Raw genomic sequence first — 19,549 nt, forward strand, 5'->3', positions numbered from 1 at the left:
TCTAAAGAAAAACTATTCCATCTTCAAATTATAAAGTCACTTTCAAATGAGAAACACAGCTTTCTTTATGAAAATGTTGAAAAGTCCTCATTCAATAATTTCTTTCAAAATTCCTGTGTGTTCATAAAAGCCAGCATTTCTCAGAGAATTAGCTAGATTTCACTGAAGTAACAATCATGTATTAAACCAAAGTCCTTGAGCAACAGCAAAAAGCTTTATTAAAATAATGAAAAAAGCCTTTTCTTTCCTGTACAGCTCAGGAGGTGAGCTCAGTGAACATAATGAAGTATGGTGCGTGGTTGTCTACTCCGGTTATTTTGTTATATCCTGTAATGCACAGAGGTTGGAAACTTGACTTGCCTTCCAAACAGCTTTCCGAGCACCTTCCTTCCCCATCCAGCCCAGGGCACAGAGAGACCTCAACAGAAATATTCCTCCAGGATAGCTGCTCCTGGCCATGGGGCTGCCTGGGATGCTGGAGCTGCTTTTGGGGATGGTCCAGTGGAGCAGGATGAGATAACTGCAGTGAGTGCTGGATGCTGGGTGATGCTCTGCTGGGAGCTGTTCTTTGCAGCTGGAGGATAATGGCTTGTTGGGTCAGGCCTCCCATGTCTAAAATAACCCTTTTTTCTTCATGATGGAGTGAAATGTTGCTTTAAGCTAGTGGTGTGTGGGATTTGTGTTAATGGCATTACTAACTGAGTTAACAATGCAATGATGGTGCCAGGCTGCTCATTAATCACTTGTAAGGTGCTTTTGGTATTCAGGTCTGCTGTGACTGCAGAGATTTGGGTCTCCCCCTAACAAATTGTGCCAGGGGAGATTTAGATTGGATATTAAGGTTGTCAAGCACTGGAAAAGGCTGCCCAAGGCAGTAACCACCCCTGAAGGATTTAAAAGATGTGTGGAAGTGGCACTGGGAACATGGTTTAGTGCTGGCCTTGGCAGAGGTGGGGGAAGTGTTGGACTTGATGATCTCAGAGTTCTTCTGCAACCTAAAGGATTCTAAATGATTCTGTTCTGTGAATGGCCCTGCACTCACCAGCAGTGGGGTCACTTCAGCAAGAGCTCATCTGAAGGGTATCCCTCCTGCATAGCTGTTCAATAGCACACCTTTTAAAGAAATGCTCTCAGTTTTGAGAGCTACACATCAAGTCCTTAAACTTGGTTGTGATTCCCGAAATAGAGGAAATACCAAGAATCCCTGTTTAGCCAGGGTAGATCTCTTTGAAATCCTTGGTTGACAGTTTGCATGAATACCAGGAGAGCACAGAATCCTTCACAGTTGTTTCACAGTTCTGGTTTTTCTGTGTAAGTAACCTGCACTTTCACTGGGATTGGGACTGGAACACAGCTCTCCTTTGCCCAGGGCTAGTGGTTACTCCAGAATTTATTCCTCTTTGACACTAGAAACCTCTCCCTTTATTCCAAAAATTTCTTTCAAAGAACTGACATTTTCTAACCAAAAGACTTCTAATGACGAAATTCCTGAACAGCTGTAACTATACCCTATGGCTCAGTCTGAGGGATAATATTGTTATCCTCTGTAAAACGGCCATCCAGCATCCCATTATGTGTCCCTAATCCCCAGGAGCCTGGAGGGAGGAGCACTGGTGACAAGCACAGGAATTTGGGGGGCTCTTAGGTGAGTCCACGCTCCTTCGTTGGATGAATTAAACTTTGGATAAATTAAACCCTGGATAAATTAGACTCATTTAGTTCCTGCAACTAAAGCTGGGCGGAAAATTTTTTACAAAAGCAGCTGGGCACACAGTGGGAAAAGAGACAGACAAAGGATGTCCCCACGTCACCTGTGCAGCCCCAGCTGAAGGCAGGTGAAATCAGCCTCCTGCTGAAGGCAGCAGCTCCTGGGGCTCAGGCTCCCCAACACCAGGGTGATGTCAGGGGCCGTGCACGGGCAGCGATTCCTCAGCACATCCTCCAGCTCTCCCACCAGTTTTGAAAGCACATCACCAAGCTTTTTGGAGCTAAGGTCCTAATGAGGATAATTATTATTATTACATGCACATATATACACATAAAACCCCCAGATCCCTGTGAGGTTTCTACAGATTGTCCCAGAAAGAAAACATTTTCATAGCGTGGGCTGTGATTGGGAACACATGGACCCTCCGCGCCCCACTCTGGTACTAATTACAAGGGGAGCAGAGCCCAGTGCAGAGGTTTCTTTAATTCCTTGGGTTTGGAGCCTCAGCAGTGGAATTACCTGAGGAGGCTGGAAGGCCTCTGGGGTACAATCAGTCATGCAGCCTTTGGGTTAGGCCAGGGTGGGTAATATATACACGCTGGCAGCATCGTGCAGACACCCAGCCGGGGAAAGAGGAATTTCTCTTAATTAATGGCATGATGTATGACACGTTAGCAGCACAAACTCTGTAATAAACCCCGATGCCTCCTTGTGCAGTTCACACAAGAGGAAAGCTTGCTGGGATACCTGCAGGAATGGGGCATTCAGAAATGCTGGCAGAGCAACTTGTGGTGAGGGAGCTTTAATAGCAGCACATGGAGCTTTTGATTCCAGAGTCGATTTTAGACAAAGCTGCCTTGGAGCAAAGGAAGCAAGTTTCACTTTCAACCTCGCCCAAGGCTGCTACCCAGAGATGAAGATACCAATGAAGACGACTGAAATCTTAATTTAATTAACTACAAATCCCAATAGGGCAAGCTTGAGAGGTTTGGTTCAGAGCATGTATACCTGAATCTGAGCTAAAGTACTGCCTTTCCAAATTCCAGTTTTTGTTTGGCACAGGACTGAGACACAGGCTAGATGTAAAGCTCAGATTCACTCAGATTTGCCCAAAGTATGAGGGTACTCAGATTTTCAAAATACATGTTTACATTTAGAATAAATTTGGCCTTTTCCCACACTAAAAGCTGTTTATTTAAACCTCTAATTTTGGTCATGTCTTTTCCATCTTATATTTCTTAGACTGCTGGGTCAAAAAGTGAGTAAATAGGTCAAGTGTTTCATAGAAAATGGAATACAGAGGCGATGTGGCTAGGACTTGGACTCCAGAGCTCTAAATTAAGCATATTAGCAAAGACTGCTATGAATTACTATTTATTCTTATGCTCTTTGATGGTCTTTGCCTCCTTGAAGACCAGTTTTTGGTTTCAACCAAGAAAGCGTAGGAAATGAAAATGTCCCAGCTCTTGGCAACTGTGGAGATTCCTCAGCTGGGATCCTGGAAGCACAAAAACCTCAAAAAAGAGAGAGATGGGGGACAATAAAAACAAAATATAAAGAAAGTAATAAAATCAGGACCCACCAAATTCCACAGAAAAACCAGGCGTGACCCCTATGGCTCTGAGAAGGGACACAGACCCCAGGCTGCAGATGTGACAGGAAATTTCAAACTTGTCTAATCATAAAAACAATTTTAAATAGCATTTCAAGGCTTTTCTGTAAGAAACTTACAGCTTTTTATGTCACTACATTTACAAAGGGATGACAGATGTGTTTGACCAGGGTGCTGTGGGACACTTCCCAACTCCAGATCCATGAGATTCATGCAGGGCAGCCTGCAAGGAAAAACCCCACAGAGCAAACACAGAACATTGTTCTTATCCCTGCATCACTGCATTCCTCAAAAAGGAAAGGAAAGAAGAAAGATCTTGCTCCAAACCTGCTGCTTCATTCCGGTACAAAACTTTCTTATTTTCCTTTTTTTTTTTTTTTTTTTGTTGAGAGAGAGAGAGTAATTTAGTGTGGCAAATAAAAGCCCAGCTAATTTTTAAATCAGCATGTAGCCAACTCAGCCACCCAGTAGCTCTGTCCTTGGGCAATATTATTGAAGCACACACAATCTATACTAAAGTGATCAGCTTCCCTCAGGCCTGCCAAGGGGATGCGTTAGGTGAGCCCAAAATATGACAGAAGGAAATTTATGTGCAACTTTTACACATAATATCTCATTATGACTCTCCCCAATCTTTCAATTTTAAAAATAAACGGCCTTTGTAATGATTTTACCAGGAGCATGTTGGAAAAGAGATTGAAAAAGAGAAAGGAAAGTGGCTTTGGCCACAGTTATTTCTTTTGCTCCTCTTCTCTCGGGTTTTTCTTTAATTTTCCTGAAGAGGTTTCCACTCAATTTAGGAAGAAATGGAATTTCCCCCTCCCTGCCATCACTCTTTTTCTGTCTTGCCCACGTTTTCAAAGAATGGAATGGCTGACATAATGAAGCCTGTGTCAATAGCAAAGTCATTTTGACCAGTTGGTAAATAATGAAAGTTTCCACTTAACGTGCAAGGCAGCTCACCCGGGGGACGAGGGCTTGGTCCCCTCCCAGGCCAGCAAGCTGCCATCCCCTGCACTGCACACACAGCTGAGAGCTGTGCCTTGCAGCAAGGGGAAACCAGAGCCCAGCTGAGCCCAGGGCCAGATGCTGCTTTGCCACGAAGAACAGGCACTTTTGGACACTGGAGTGATGGTTGCACAACCTCTGGCAGGATCAAGCCCAGAAGGGAATGGAAATAAAAAGCTAGAATAAATAAGTATGCACAAATAAGAGGGGGGAAAGCCCCGGTGATGATTGATCTGCCATATACAATTGTCAGAGCTGAGCTCCAGCACTCAGTTTGATAAAGAAAGGGCAATTCTGGTGCTTCTCCCCTGAGATGGCAATCCTGGCATGATTTTCTACTGTTTCATTGTGGGCACCGGCAGGAATGGTGCTGCTCATACTCCACAGACCACAGCCTGAGAGCCCAGGGGAGGAGCAGATACCTGAAGTGAGAATCAGTTACAGCATTTTCGGGAACTCCTCTGAGTGGGGGTAAGGAAAACAAGCAAAGCCAAGCTCTCACAGCTCCTGCTGGTAGCAGAGTGGGATGTTCTCAGAGTGGGAAGCAGAATCACTGCCAATGTACACTGACTGGTGGGGAGAGAGTTCCCACTGCGGGCAGATGGGCAAGGGACCATTGTCAGGCAGAGAGAACTGGAGCAAATGTAAAAAATATCCCAATCTGTACAAAAAAAGCTTTCACTGCTACACAGTACTGCACTGTGTTTCCTTTGCATCCCAAACATCTTCTGAGGAGACAACAGTCCTTATGTCTGACTCCTCTCTTCCCCTCTCTGAAGGTGCTGCTTTTAACCATATTTCCTTCATTCATTCATACATGGCTGCTCACTTTTCTGTATGACTGCACACTGCTTGCTTCTCATTTCTGATGCACTTGTGAGACCAGCAGTAAAGTTATTGGAACCAAAGATCTGTAAATATCTTCTGGACGACTCATTATGCTCCTCATCAATCCCACACCCCTCTGGTGTGTCCAGCACTGACAGCTCATCAATATCTGCCCTCCTGGAGTCTGTGGGTGATCCCTTCCCTCAGGTGGCTTCAGCCACATCTTTGCTCTCAGGGATGAGTTATGAATTATTTGTGTAGTTCTGGGCAAACCACAAGAAATATTGAGACTGGGTACTGAAGTAAATAAGAAGAATGTGTGTGTGTGTGTATATATATATATATATATATATATATATATATATATATATACACACATATATACATATATATACACATATATATATACATATATATATATATATGTTCAGTAAATGGCCATGACAAAAAAAACACCAGAAAACAAAGACAGTGGAAGAAAAGATATATATATATTGACAAGAAGTCTGTGTATTTTCACTGCATGTATGATGTATTAGTTCTACATTTGAAGAGATCATTCGGTTTAGGCAGGAAAATTTCGCTTTGTTTACTCTCTTCAAGACAAAAAAAGACAGAAGTCAAAAGGCTGATCTTCAGTAGTTTATTCCATATTACCTAGTGCAAAACAAGTGGAGGTGAGGACTTAACCAAGATCTCCCCTGGATGATTTTACAGACTAATGCAGCTCTTTTAACCATCCCACCACAGTCTGGAAAAAAATTTATTCATAAAAGGAATCTTCTAGCAGAGGGATGAAACTGGACATTCTGAATTCAGAAATATTTAAAAGCATTTTACCAGTTAGTGGTGGCCAAAAGCAGCATCACTGCAATATTTGTTTTGTGAGGGAACAGCTACAAGGAACTTTGGTACCATTAGTATTAGTGCCATAAAATGTCATCAGGTGAGTAGAATTTAGGAGAGTGTCAGAAGATCATAAGTCTGGGAGTTCCTGTGGCCATAATGAAGTCAATAAATTCTCTGGACCTCACTTTTCCCCACGGTAAAACAGGTACAATCCATTAGGTTGGTGAGAACCCATTTTTTCTTAGATGCTTCTTTGAACTTGGCATCTGCCATGGACACACAGTGTGTGTGAAGAATGGAGGAATCATAGAATGTTTTGGGTTGGAAGGGACCTTAAAAGCCTTTTCATGCCAACTCCCTGGCAGAGTCCCAGCTCCCTCTCAACTTTTCATCCCAACTCCCTCCCAGCACCAGACCAGGGTGCTCCAAGCTCCATCCAGCCTGGTCGTGAAACCTTCAGGGATGGGGACTTCAGACTGAGCTCATCTTGGACACTCCTGACACAGATTGTATATGAAATACCTGGCAATAAAAAACCTGAACACTGAGCATCCAGAGGGGAATGCTGCAAGTCCACTGAGAGCAGCAGAAATCACAAAGTGTTGTAGGTTGGAAAAGACCTGTAAGATCAGCGAGTTTGTGTAATACCATAATTGCTCAGCTTAGAAATCAAACAGCAAAACAATTACCATGTGAGTCTACCTCACACACCTAAACATCCCCCACTTCACTGAATCCTTTATGTGGAAAAATTTGCCTCTTACTTTAAACAGATGTAAAGCAAATTTGCCTCAGATCTTTCCATGCTTGCCACATTGCCAGGTAATACCTGGCAGTGCTACTGCTCTCACTGAGCAGTGTGAGGCTAAAACCCTTGAAGTGAAGGCACCTTTGTTCCACCACAGGATTCTTTGGAAGTACAAGGCATTGGACACATCCCAAACCCATTTTTCCATTTGTAGAATGAAGAGTCTTTTCTACTGAGTTGTTATAACTGGATCCACCACTACAGAAGTTGGGTGTATTTTTGCCATATTTTCTACGTGGGGTACGAACACATATTTCTTTCCAAACACGTTTATTTCCAAAAGAACAAACTGACTAGAAATCTCAGAATTTAAGAATATCAAGAATGACAAGAGGCTGGGAACGAGGAGAGCAGAGTACACTGCAGTGGGGTTATTTCAGCCTCATGTTCATTTTTGGAGACCTCCTCTCCCAGGCCAATGTCACACTTTTGCTCCTAAAACAGTGACCACAGAGGAAAGGACCTGGTCTGGCCACTTGGTCACAGCTACCTAAGCCAGCCAGAAAGTTCAGTGCCTGCCTGTGGTTTCAAATCCCAGAACCCATAAAGCACAAATACAGGTTTCAAATGCGAGGCTGTGACCTCTCCACTCACCAATAAAACATGCCCAAAGTCATAATAAACAAAACATTACAATTCAGGGTGGCAAGGCATAAACCAGTCATATGTATTTTCTTTCTGGCCACTTAAGCAAATCTTAGGCTTTACCAAAAACTACCTCGGTGAACTAAGTTAGCAAAACAATCCTGATTACAACATAGGTTAGAAAAAATAAGTCAAATAAACTTAACCTAGAGTTTCTCATGGGATGTTTTATGTTCTTGTTGTTGCAGAGTGGAATGTAGGCCAGGGTAAACATGGAAGGGACACAAGTGTGATAATATAATGACACCTTTTATTAGCTCAAACACACAAAAAAATAGAATAACAGAACTTTGGATAAATCAAAGGTCTTTTTTCTTCACTTTCAAGATGCAGAAAGGAAAAACCACAGCTTGTATATTCCTGACAGGGCTCATCTTGTCAGGAGCATGAACCCACGTTGTTGGTTTTTCATGTGTCTGGATAGCCAGAAAAGGAGGGGGAAGGGGAGAAAAAGAGTGGCTTTGTAGGAATTGAAGGAACTGACATCTGGTTGTACAAGGATACAAATTTCCAGGTCACACTTAAGAGCAGGAATAATAAACTGCAAGGAGTTGCTGGCTACTTTCAGAGTGACACTGTGGTAACCTTGCTAAGCTGTTTTCCCTGAGCTACCGACAGAGCCCCAGCCCATCACAGTCAGGACAGCAGCTGAGGCAGAATTTTAGGAAATATTTAGGAAATATTAGGAGATAAAAATGGGCACTCCTGTGTATCTGGGGATCTTCACAGAGGGGACAAGATTCAGAACTGCTGGATGGAAAAGAACCGAAACCAAACAAACACATGAAAAAACCCCAAATAATACAAATAGTGCCCAAGAGGAGATAAACCCACAGATAAAAGAGATGTGCTGGAAGTCTGGTATCTGCTGGCTATTATCAGACTTGGTGCTGTGGATTAATGATTTCTTTTCTGTCCTCTTACATCTTTTTCAGCCCCTGCCATTATTTATTATAGCATCCTTACTTTGCTGCTCAGATTGACAAAAGGGAAATAAACTTTACCCTACAGGTGTTTTCAGGAGAAAATACCTTTTCCCCAGGAACAGTATACTAGATTTAGTGAGTAATAGCTATTCTTCCCAACAGTTCAAGACACTGTAGTAGCAGACACTTTTTGCCTGGGTATTTCAGATATGCCCACCTATGTCCTAAACAATACTGGTCTCTTGTGAATACACATTTTTAAATGTAGGAAGTATTTTACAGCAATAGGCTAGAAAGTGTATTAAAGAATCTATCATGTTGATTTTAAAGGATTACATTTTGACGTCTTTGATGCAGACACACCAAGAAGCTTAAAATGTATTTATCACACAAGAACCAGATTAAATCCATTTTACTCTTTCTAAGTAGATCTCAAAATTCCTTAGAAATAATGGCATTTTTTTTCAATTGTCTAAAATAAAAAGAGGGATTAATAGGATTTAGGATGACTGGAAAGAAGAAGCAGTCTGTAAAGGAAATTCAGAGTACAGACAAGGGAGATGAAAAGAGGGGGCTTTCCTAACATATTAACACCCTCCTACCTTCATTTAGCGCAAAACTACAAATAACTTATTTCTCTAAATGTTAGTATACAAATACAAAATACATATGTAGTTATTATTTATTACATAATCCTATGGCTGCAGAGATGCAAAGAGGGAAAGCAGGAGGAGCCCAATGCAAGGAGAGGCAGCCAGAGAAAGGCTGAAGGAACAGCAGAGAAGTCATCAATGGATCAGCTCTATCAGGAGCCCAGGATGGGTTCAGCAAGTGTTTGAGAAAGGCTCAGGGAGAGAGACTGGCCCATGCAGGGATTGCAGCAGCTGATGGAGCAGCCACAGGCCCTGGTTTGGGCTGCAGCACTGGCTTTTGACCCCCCCATGTCTCTGCCAAGCAGCTTTTCATAGAATAAGACATTACATTTTTTAATATTCACTCCAACAGCATAACTCTGAAACAGAACCATATTAAAAGAAGGAAAACAAAAATCTGCATTTATATCAGGAGCAGTTTGTGTATTTTCCACAGAAGAAGGAACCTCTGGACAAAGTGGAAGGGCTGGGAATGTTCCTATGGGGCAGCCCTGGGAGTGTGAAGCTCTGCACTGCAACCCAGGGCTCAGCCCTGCCGAGCTCCAGCACTCCAGGGAAAACCTTGATGGGTTTTGGAAATGGCTGGAGAGGACAAGTTCCATCTCCAGGGATTGCCTGGAGCATGGCACAGGAGTTACCCCATTGCCAAGGACTGCAGGGAGGATAATTTAGCTGGTGCTGGGTGTGCCCTGGCTGATTGAGAGATACTCAGAGTACCAAGGAGAGTGCCCAGATAATGGGAGACAGAGGCCACACTGAGCTGTCAGCTGCAAGCACTGGGGAGAGAAACACTGCTGGCCACCACCTCGCTCCCTAAACTTAGGAGAGGGAACCAAATGGCAGAAAACCATGCCTTTATATCCCTTAAAATTGATTTTCTGCATTTCTCCTGGTCTCCTGCCAACCAAGCTATTGTTTGCTGCGGTAGCAAGCTGAATAAAAATGAAATCTCTTTAGGGTTATTTTTATGGATTATACAGCTTTTAGTTAACAATTACTCTGCCAGTAAGGCTAACATGATTTAGATGTTCTCTTTTTTGGAAAAGAACAAACTGGCACATGGACACATTGACAATGCCAGTTTGCAAAGCACCTCTGATATCCAGTTAACATCTGGGCAATTTCACAGGACATAGTCCATAGGTTTTTTGTATTTCTTTGCCACAGGAAACTTTGGAAGGTGAATGTTTTTGGAGACAAGGCCTACAGAGTAGGCCAAACAACATGATGTAAACACATCAGCTTTACCTAAGTGCCCTGCACCTTTATCCAGGCCTAAATTGAAATACTACTCTTTGCAATAAGCACAATGAAAAGAGAGGGAAACCCATTTTTTTGCAATTTTGGAAGGGCAAGGGTGATTTCTACTGTAGCTGACTGTACATGGTGCTTAAACAACAGCTGAAATTGGCCTTGATACAGGAAATGCAAAAGAAAGCGAAATGCATGAGTGATCCATAGCATTATTTATTGTAGCAGCTTTGGGTCATTCCACAGGTCACATATTTGCTTTATTGGATTAGAAGTGAACACATGTGTGCATCACACAGAGAAAATTCTTGCCTCTTTTGGTCTGAATTTTTGGCTAGGTGGCAAGAAAACACCATTTTTCCTTTACCATAGTGAAGGATGGTAAAACACTGACAGAAAGCTTTACCCCAGCACCTGCCAGCCTCACCCCAATCTCTGTCCAGCTCTCCTTCAGCCATGCACAGGTGTCCCCTTCTTGTCCCAATATGGTCCCATTAAGCTGAGCCACTGCCTCAGCCTCCCCTCCAAGCCATTCATGCCTGTGGGGTGGGCTGCCAGTCACAATCCTGATTTTGTGGAAATCAGACAAATCTCCCATTTCTGGAAGGAGCAGCTGCCCTAAATCTCCATCGCTGGTGCAGCTCTTTAAGAGCATAGTAATTCTCCACCAAATTGAATCTTCCCTGAAAACTGGCAGCACATCAGAGACAATTCACAGGCATATTTTTTTCCCCTTTCCTAACAGGAAATAGGGCTTGTGTTACATTTACAGTGACCTGAAGCTCCGGGGGCAGACTAATATCTCACCTAAACAAACAGACAGTATTTCTTCCCCGATACAGGCAGATGGGCTGAAAGGGAAAGCTGACTTGGCTCTGGCCTTCCCAGCTCCCAGCAGCAGTGTGGGAGGCACCAACAAAGTGCAAACCTGTGAACACCAACACAGGGATCCCCAACGCAGCACAGGATGATGGCTCAGAAAGTTTGGAGCTGCAGGTTAGCCTTTGCACTTGGTCTTTGTTTTTGTTTTTATGAAATTGCCATTGTCTCATCTCCTGTGGATCTCAGGGGGGTCCCTCTGATGGTGTGAACTGGGGGGTTCATTGCTCAACCCATGGTAAGGCAGAGAGGACCCAAACAGCCTCCTCTGCTAAACCTCTCCACCTCCTCGCAGTCTGCAGCACTTCCCCAGGAGGTTCCCACTTGCCTTTGTGGGGACTGAGAGATAATTCTGGGCTTTATTTGTGGTGGATTTGAAAAAGCAAACTCCAAACTGTGTAAAATGACTCTGGGGGACAGTAACTTACAACAGATGTCACAATTGTTCAGTGTCTGACTGACGAGAGAGCTCTCAGAAATAATAAACGCCTACATGTGCTTGCAACACAAACAGTATTCAGATACTATTTTTCTTGGATTTCCCTGCCCTGATGTGCTACATGTCTGCTTTGCCCTGAAGTGATAGCCTGTTCATCCCTTGTAAAAATCAGAGAAACAAACCCAAACTTGATGGGGAAATCTCCTGATTGCAAAACTCCACACCGTAAGTGCATCGCACCAAGCATGCACACGAAAAAGCAGAAATGAAAAGAAGTTTCACGCCCATTAACTCAAAAAACCAAAGGCAGCAGAAAATCCTGCATGTTTCAATGACTCACCTATCCCAGAAATGGGATTCACCTCTCTGCTGCCCACAACCCCACTCAGCTTAGCAGGAGCCGCTGCTCTGGAATAAAAATGCATTGCTTGAGATCCTCAGCTTCCCCCAGTGTGCACAGGATCAGACCTCAGGAACTTCCCATGCCTGTAGGATAACCAAGGAAAGCACAGTTTAGAGGTGAAGGCAATATGTCTCCCATATCTCAAATATATTATATATATTTCCATATTGTTCCCATATATTTCCAAAATACCATGGAGAACTAAAAGCCCTGCAGCTCCTCCCCTGCAAGGGACATGTCTGTCCCCCATGGCAAAGAGGGAGTCACAGCACGGTGGAGGCACTCCCCAACAGCTCAGGGTGAGCACCCATGTGAGGGAGCCTCTCTGTGCAACACCTTCCTGAGCCTTGGCCCATCCAACAGCATTCCTGTCTGAATCCTGTACAGGAAAAAATACGTTTCAGGCTGCTGAGAGCCAGACAAAGTCTGCCTTTCTAGACAAAACCAGAATAGCGGCAGGAGGAGTGAAATCCAACGTGGGATAAATGTCTGCAGCAGAAAATATTCTCGGAGGGAGCAGCAGAGAGACAGTGTCAGGGGAAGGAGCGATGCTGCTGGAACGGCTGGCTTTGAGCTGTGGTGTTGGCTTTTCAGTGAAACCACAAGCCTGTTCATGCTAGGCACAGAGCTCCCTCTCCCTGGCTGTTTCCAGGAATCGGCCATCGGCAGTTGACAATTAGAGGAGCTGTGTGAGAGCTGTGGCTGCCTGCTCTGAGGTCCTTGGTTCACTTTTTTTGCAGGAGAAACAGCTGTTGACCTTCTGATTTCTGTGTCACTCATGGCCATGGTGTTGGATAGAGGTGTTTTAGGACAACCATGTATTTTTACAGCAACAGAACCCCAACAAAACTCACCTTGTTGGGTAGACAAGCCATGCGCCAGCCAGCCATCACTCCTACTTGTGTGGATACTCTCTAATCATCCCCTTCTCTGCTTCTGCTAGGCCAGGGCTGAATTTGGGAAAGCAACTGAATTTTAACTCCCTTAATCTATTTTGGGGCCCCCAAAACCTCCTGCTGAAGCTTGGTGAAACCCTATGCCAGCCTCAAATGAGTGAGAATTTTCTGTGACTGCATCCTGTGGTTTCAGCTGGTTTTGCAATTAAGTTTGTGTCCTAGTTTCATTCTGAATTTCAGCTGATGCCATGCTCAACTCAGATAAATCAGAACCTTAAAATGAAGCTCAAACCTGTGTGAGCTTCTTCTCTGAACTAACTTCTGCCTGTTACTATTTGTTGTTATTCTCTTTTTATCTTTCCCACCTCACTCCCAGTCAAGTCAAACTCTCCCCTAGTCACTTCTCTTTCCTTTATGGCATAAGGAGTCTCTCAGGGTGTTTGGAGATGGCTACTGGGCCTTTCCTTGCAAATTCACATTAATCAGAGGCTTTGCTTTCAGCCCTCATGAGTTGCTGAAAATATAAATGCAAGCAGCTCTGCTCCCCATGGATGAGCTTGTGCTGATGGCTTTGAATACTGGGCTCAGTGTGCCCCAAAAACCCATCTGGGGTGCACATATGAGTGACTGCTGCCTGTGCATCATATGACACTGTTTGTGTGACCTGAGAAACATTTTCTTGCCTTGTGAACAGTCCAGAACATGAAAAAGCAGAAAAGATAAACAAGCAATAAAATGAAGATGAGTGGTCAAGTGGCTCAGGTCTTTCCAAGGCTCAAGGGCTTTGTGTCCTTTCCAGAGGTCTGAAGTTGAGAAGCTGAAATCTGGAATTTAACCTAAAGCTGCGAAATGAGAGGTCAGGGGGAGGAGGCCACTTGTATGTGCTGAAGGTTGGGAGATGCTTTGGGTTTTGCAACCCAACATGTTTCGTCCATCTGTGTGAACAAGGAGCAGAGAAAGTTAACATTGCAGGGGAAATACAGGAGAGGGAAAGAGGCCTGAGCAGGTTTTGACTCCCCAGCAAAAAATTGATGGGATTTCAGCTTCAGTGCAGTTGTGTCTTCATTTTCCAATACAAATCATGAAAAAAGAGCAAATGCCCAACAAAAGGGAGAAAGGGGAAAGACCTTTTGAGGACTGTACCAGCCAGGCCAGCCACATGAGCTGTGAGAACTCCATTTGGATTTTACGTGGTGGAAAGTGTGCCTGTGTATCTAAGTAATGCTGTGTTGTCTGGAATGTCACAGAGTCCCAGCTAGATGGGGTCCTGAGTCGAAGCAGCTGGAGGGAAAACTCTGCAGGAGTCCCATGGAAATAAATAAATAGATATAAAAAATTCAGCAGCATTCAGATATTTAAAGAGGTTTTGTTATTAGGTAATTAAAATAATCCCCAACAGCCAATGAAGTCCTTAGCTGTGTTACCTTTGTGTAATTAGTGATCTTTTAAGTATGACTTCTGTATAAATGCATACATTTTTTGTCTGCCTTATCCTGACCTGCCTTGCCCTGCCCAATAATCTCCAGCATTCCCTTTCTTCCCCACAATTTCTTTAAAGTTTCTCTTAAATGTTCTTTCAAGTACATCTAATCTGCTGGATAAGACACTGAATTTGTTCATTTTGCTAAAAATCTCCAGGCAAAAAAAAAAAAAGAATTTGCTTAAAGCTTGTCATGTATTAGTAAAAAACTCTGCCTAAATCTTGGAATTTCTGTGGTTGTTCTACACCTAAACAGGGTTGTAGTCCGAAGTGTCACACAAAGAGTTAATAATGAAATTTTGAATAAAGCAATTTTTAAAAAGTCAGATCATCAAATCCCATGAAACCTGTGAATATCTCAGGATGTGGCTGGATTGCAGAGAAAAGATGCTCCCCTGCAGGTCCTGCATGCTGGGCACTGTGGAGCAGATCCCTGTTGGAAGTCACTGCAGATCCCTTCTGGCCTGTGTTTCCTTAGGTAAAATCAGGGAGAGCCCTGCTCCAGCAGCAGCTCCCATCCAGGAGCTGCAGGAGCTGGGGCTCACATCTCACCCAGGGCCCCTGGAGGAGCTGCAGGCTCCCATGATGATGGAGCCTTGCCAGCTGGAATGAAAGTAAAATATCACAGTACCTTTTGAAACTGTATGAAGGAAATATTAATGATGGACAAACAGAAAATGTATGTAGTGACTAGAATAAAATGATTGAAAAAACCTTGGAAGCTCTTACAAGCAGCTGGCATTGGCTCAGGCTGTGTATTCATTGAGATACTAGAAATCTTTCACCAAAAAAAAATTGAAATCAATCTGTGGAAAAGCTGGTAAAGTTTCCTTTTCTTAGCCTCGAGTGTGGGCCCATAATACAGTTTAATTTTTTTTAAGCTATCAGATAATACCAGATGCACAAAGCTTTCCCTGTGACCCTCTCTCTGTCACACACAGCCCCAAATCAGATCCAAACCGGATAGTGTGGGCAGAACAATGGGAAGCAGATAGCATCTGCTGCTGTAAAACTACACACAAAAGAAAGGAACAAGAAGAAAAATCACACACCAAGTGCCTAAATGACTGTCTCCTTCCCTCTTCCACCTTTTTTTTTTGTTTGTTTTTCTGGTGACTTGATGGAAATTCAAATCTCAAAGCAGATCATTGGGGTGGAAAGGGCAGGAGAGGAGGAAGGAGATAACTTGCACTTTCCTAAGACCAGGCTGCTGCCTTTTCACACAGGTATTTTGTTGAGAGGAGCTGGGCAATGGCTTCTCTGAGCAAGTCTGCACTCCCTAAAATGAAGAGGAACACCTGCTACCATCCATGAACTTTGATTCCACACTTAAACAAGGCTCTTCACTATTCTATATTTACTATCAACAGCACTTCTTATTTTTCTGCTTCAAAATTGTCAGGCAGTGAGTCACAGAGTGAAAAAAGAAAGGGATGTGATTTCTATGATCCATTTTGTATAGGCAGTAATATAAAAGGTGCACACAATGTATTACTGCTGTCATTCCCGCTGGAATGTTATTAAGAGCATTTAGGAATCCACTGGATTCCTCTATCACATCCCAGTACAAAAATCTTTGTAGAATATACATAAATTGTGAAAGTACTTAATATCAACTTCAGGTCTTCTTTCTCCTATCTTTTTTCTGTGTATCAAAAAAAATCAAACAAACAAACAAACAAAAAAAAAAAAAAAAAAAAAACAAAGAAAAGAAGAAAAAAAAAGCCCAGCAGATTCAATGAAAACTCAAAGGCAGCTTTTGAAAGATCAGAAGTCAAAATGAGATGAAATGCTTCACTCCACACAAATACATGAGATTTGTCCTGCCAGCCTAATTACAAGAGGAGCCAGCCCTGTGCTCTACCCTTTTTATCCCTCTTAGCTGTGTAAACTACTCAAAACTGGAGGGCACATGTCACTTACACTGACATGCAAATCATTACTGCTTTGTCTGCCAGGAAATTTGTGTAAACCAATGCTGAGTTCAGGTTCATTATATTGACATTTTTACCAACAAGTAAATTGAAAGGTTACATTGTTGACATACCAGATGTTATGCAAACTGCTTTTCAAACCATGGTTTCCATACATCTCTATAAATAAATAAATTAGACACTTACAAATGGTGTGTGAATCAATATATGGTAAATCACCAATTTATAAACACATAGCAAAAACTACTGTGTGTAAACCCCATATTTCACACAATGTCAAAACCTCCTTTTCCACCCAGTACTTTTCATTTGAAATGAAAATAGCTGTCATCTATGTAAATGTTTTCCCTCAAGACCAACTGTTCTTCATGGGAAGAACAGTGCATGGAAACCTGGGTGCCTGAATTAGCACATGGTGTTATCAATGAGAGTTAAGAATCCAAGTGAGAGTTGGGCTACAACGCAGCTTTAAGGTTTTGAGTTTATGTAGCTAAAAGAGTAGATTTGCATGTGCTAATTTCAGGAACATTCATTTTTTTAATATGGATTTGCTCCAGTTTGGATTTAGCCTCGGGTTATTTTGACCCCCTCCTTCTGCATTCTTTTGTCCCTTGACTCGAATAACAAAAATGAGCAAAATGCTGTTTTGTCCAATGAGATACTCATTTCTCATTTGAGACTGTTCTCCCTTCTTGGTGATGCAAATCAGCACTGACCTTGGAAGTTCAGGCTCTAGGAAGCACATGAGGTTCACAACTAAATCTCAAGGCTTGATACTGTGATTTTAAAATGGTGCTCCATTCCCTCTGTTTCAGGACTAAAACTAAGAGGGGTTGCCCCAGCTTAGCTTACAAAGGACTTCAGGTGCCTCAGGCTTTACTACTGCAGCACAGAAAATGGAGTTTGGTCCTTGTTTGGTCTCCCACTGCAATCACTATTTCTCTAGAAGTCCCCTGCAGTGCCCAAGATTCCTTGCTGTGCCCAGTTTCCAACATATGAATTTATTGTGGTGTAAATCAGGGAAAAACAGATAGATATCCTAAATCTCCAGAAAAATGAGCTGCAGAAAAAGCTGCAGAAAAATGAGATTTCTTGGAATGACAGTGCTGCCTTCTGCCAGTTGCCTCATCTCCTGATCAAAGAAATGTCACAACAAATCAGCTTTTATGTCGGACCTTATATACATCCAACATACAGACACAGAATGGTCTCAACACACTCCAAAAGTCTCCTCCAAGCTGGAAGAAGCCTTGATCAGTGCAGAGCCTTCTCAAGCAGCTGTGACACAGGACTGTGTCTTTCCCACTTTATAATTCTTTGCTGAGTGCTCATACTGAAATTGTTTCATAACCACATGAATTTGGAGTTTTCATTTCGCCCTTGGAAGAAATGTAGAGCCTGGCACACTGACAAGTATAACAGTGTGTAAAAGCACAATTAACTTATGCTCCCACCCCATTTTTTTACATTTCTAAGGAAGCCCTGAGATTTCAGAGTGATTGTTTTCACTTCAGAGCCAGCAGCACACGATCACTTCATCAGCAGTGCCGTGCAAACCCGGCACATTCGGCCACTGGCACGAGGAGAGCTCACAGCACATCCTGCTCCTTCCCCCTGCCACAGGCTCCCCAAACCAGGGAAACAGGAATTAAAACCACCAAACACCAATTAAATACGGTGCTAACAGACTTAGGCACCATAATCCCTAGGTTTTGTCTTAGTACAACCAACTATTTAATTTCAAAATGTGGATTTGTCTATGCATAAACAAGTAGCACCTCAGAGACTAAAGATCAAACAAAGTTTTTCAGAATATTTAAGTCAGTTTATGCCCAAGGATGCTGAAGTTATCTGCTTGCCAAGTATTTTGATTGAGATCCTGAATTCTCAACTCACCTTGATGAAACACAGACAGCTAAAAAGAAAATTATTTTGGTCACTCCATGCCAAAATCCCAACACTACAAATGTTTATGAACTTTGCTATTTACTTGCTTTCCAAAGGCAGCTTGGGAGAGCAGAGTAACTGCAAATGTTTGCAGAATGCTGTGTGACTGAGACAGAGCAGTCTGTGAAAGGGGAGTTTACTGGGGCAAGAAACTTTTTAATTATTTTGAAGCTGTTGAATGAGAAAGGCTGAAGTTCCCTGTGGTGAACATGGGTGCTGTTTCTAACCATTGCTCTGAATTTGGTTCTCTGATGAATTCAGTTTCTGCCACTTGCTTCCCTGATGTCTCAGTGACACCATGTAGAGCATCTCACTTGCATTTCATCTTCTTCCTGAGTGTACACTCCCAAAACTCTTAAATTCTTTGCTGGTCTTACAACAGATCTTAGCAATTGTCTATTTTCCTTTTAGTCACCCTGCTATTGACCTATCTTTGGCAGCTACATGCAGATATCTCACTTGTAAGTGGTGATAACACAGATCAGAGCAGCTTTCAGATGTAATCACCCTCATAATCGCCTTAATAATCTCAAGTGAAAAAAACCCCAAACCAAACTTCCAGAGCTCATCTGTCTTAAATTGTCTTAGAGTTTGCTTTAGACACCCACCAGACCTGTGACTTCTAAGGAAAAGCACTTTAAACCCTCTATCAAGCTGACTATCACTTCAGAACCAGCATCCCTTGGACCTTAAATGGCTCCAGCCATGTCTCCCATTCTAGCATATTTGATAAATCTGCACATGCTCTGCCTTTACCAAGCCCATACAGACATTCTGCCAGACACAATCATCCTTGGCTAGCCTGGCAACCTGCAAACCCTCCCAGGCACATGGTCTGGAGAGCCTGGCTGTTACAGGGGGACCAGCAGCTGCAGAAATGGATAAAATTGCACCTAAAAGCAGAACAGAACAAAACACCACAAGGCTGAGCCTCTGCGATCTCTCTCTCTCTCACAAGCCTGTGCCCAGATCTGTGCAGGGCTTTAAAACTCTGTTTAAATACATGGATAAATCAATTAAAGTACTTTGCCTCTCCCAAATGTTGCAAGGGTCACAAATTAAGAGCACAGCACACACATATCCACCCAAAAGGCGAAGGGGACTGGTTAGTTTTATATTGTGATGTTTTGCTCTCTGGATTCTGAGTCTTTTTTTAAAATTGATTGTTCATTTTTAATGGCGTTCTAATGAAACACCCTTAAGCTCTGCAGTGGTTTGCATCTATGGTTAGCAAGCCAAATACCAGTGTGTTTTGTTTCAGTTTCAAAAGTAGCATTAGAGAT

This window comes from Melospiza georgiana, chromosome 17 (assembly GCF_028018845.1).
Source record: "Melospiza georgiana isolate bMelGeo1 chromosome 17, bMelGeo1.pri, whole genome shotgun sequence".
Taxonomy (NCBI): Eukaryota; Metazoa; Chordata; class Aves; order Passeriformes; family Passerellidae; genus Melospiza; species Melospiza georgiana.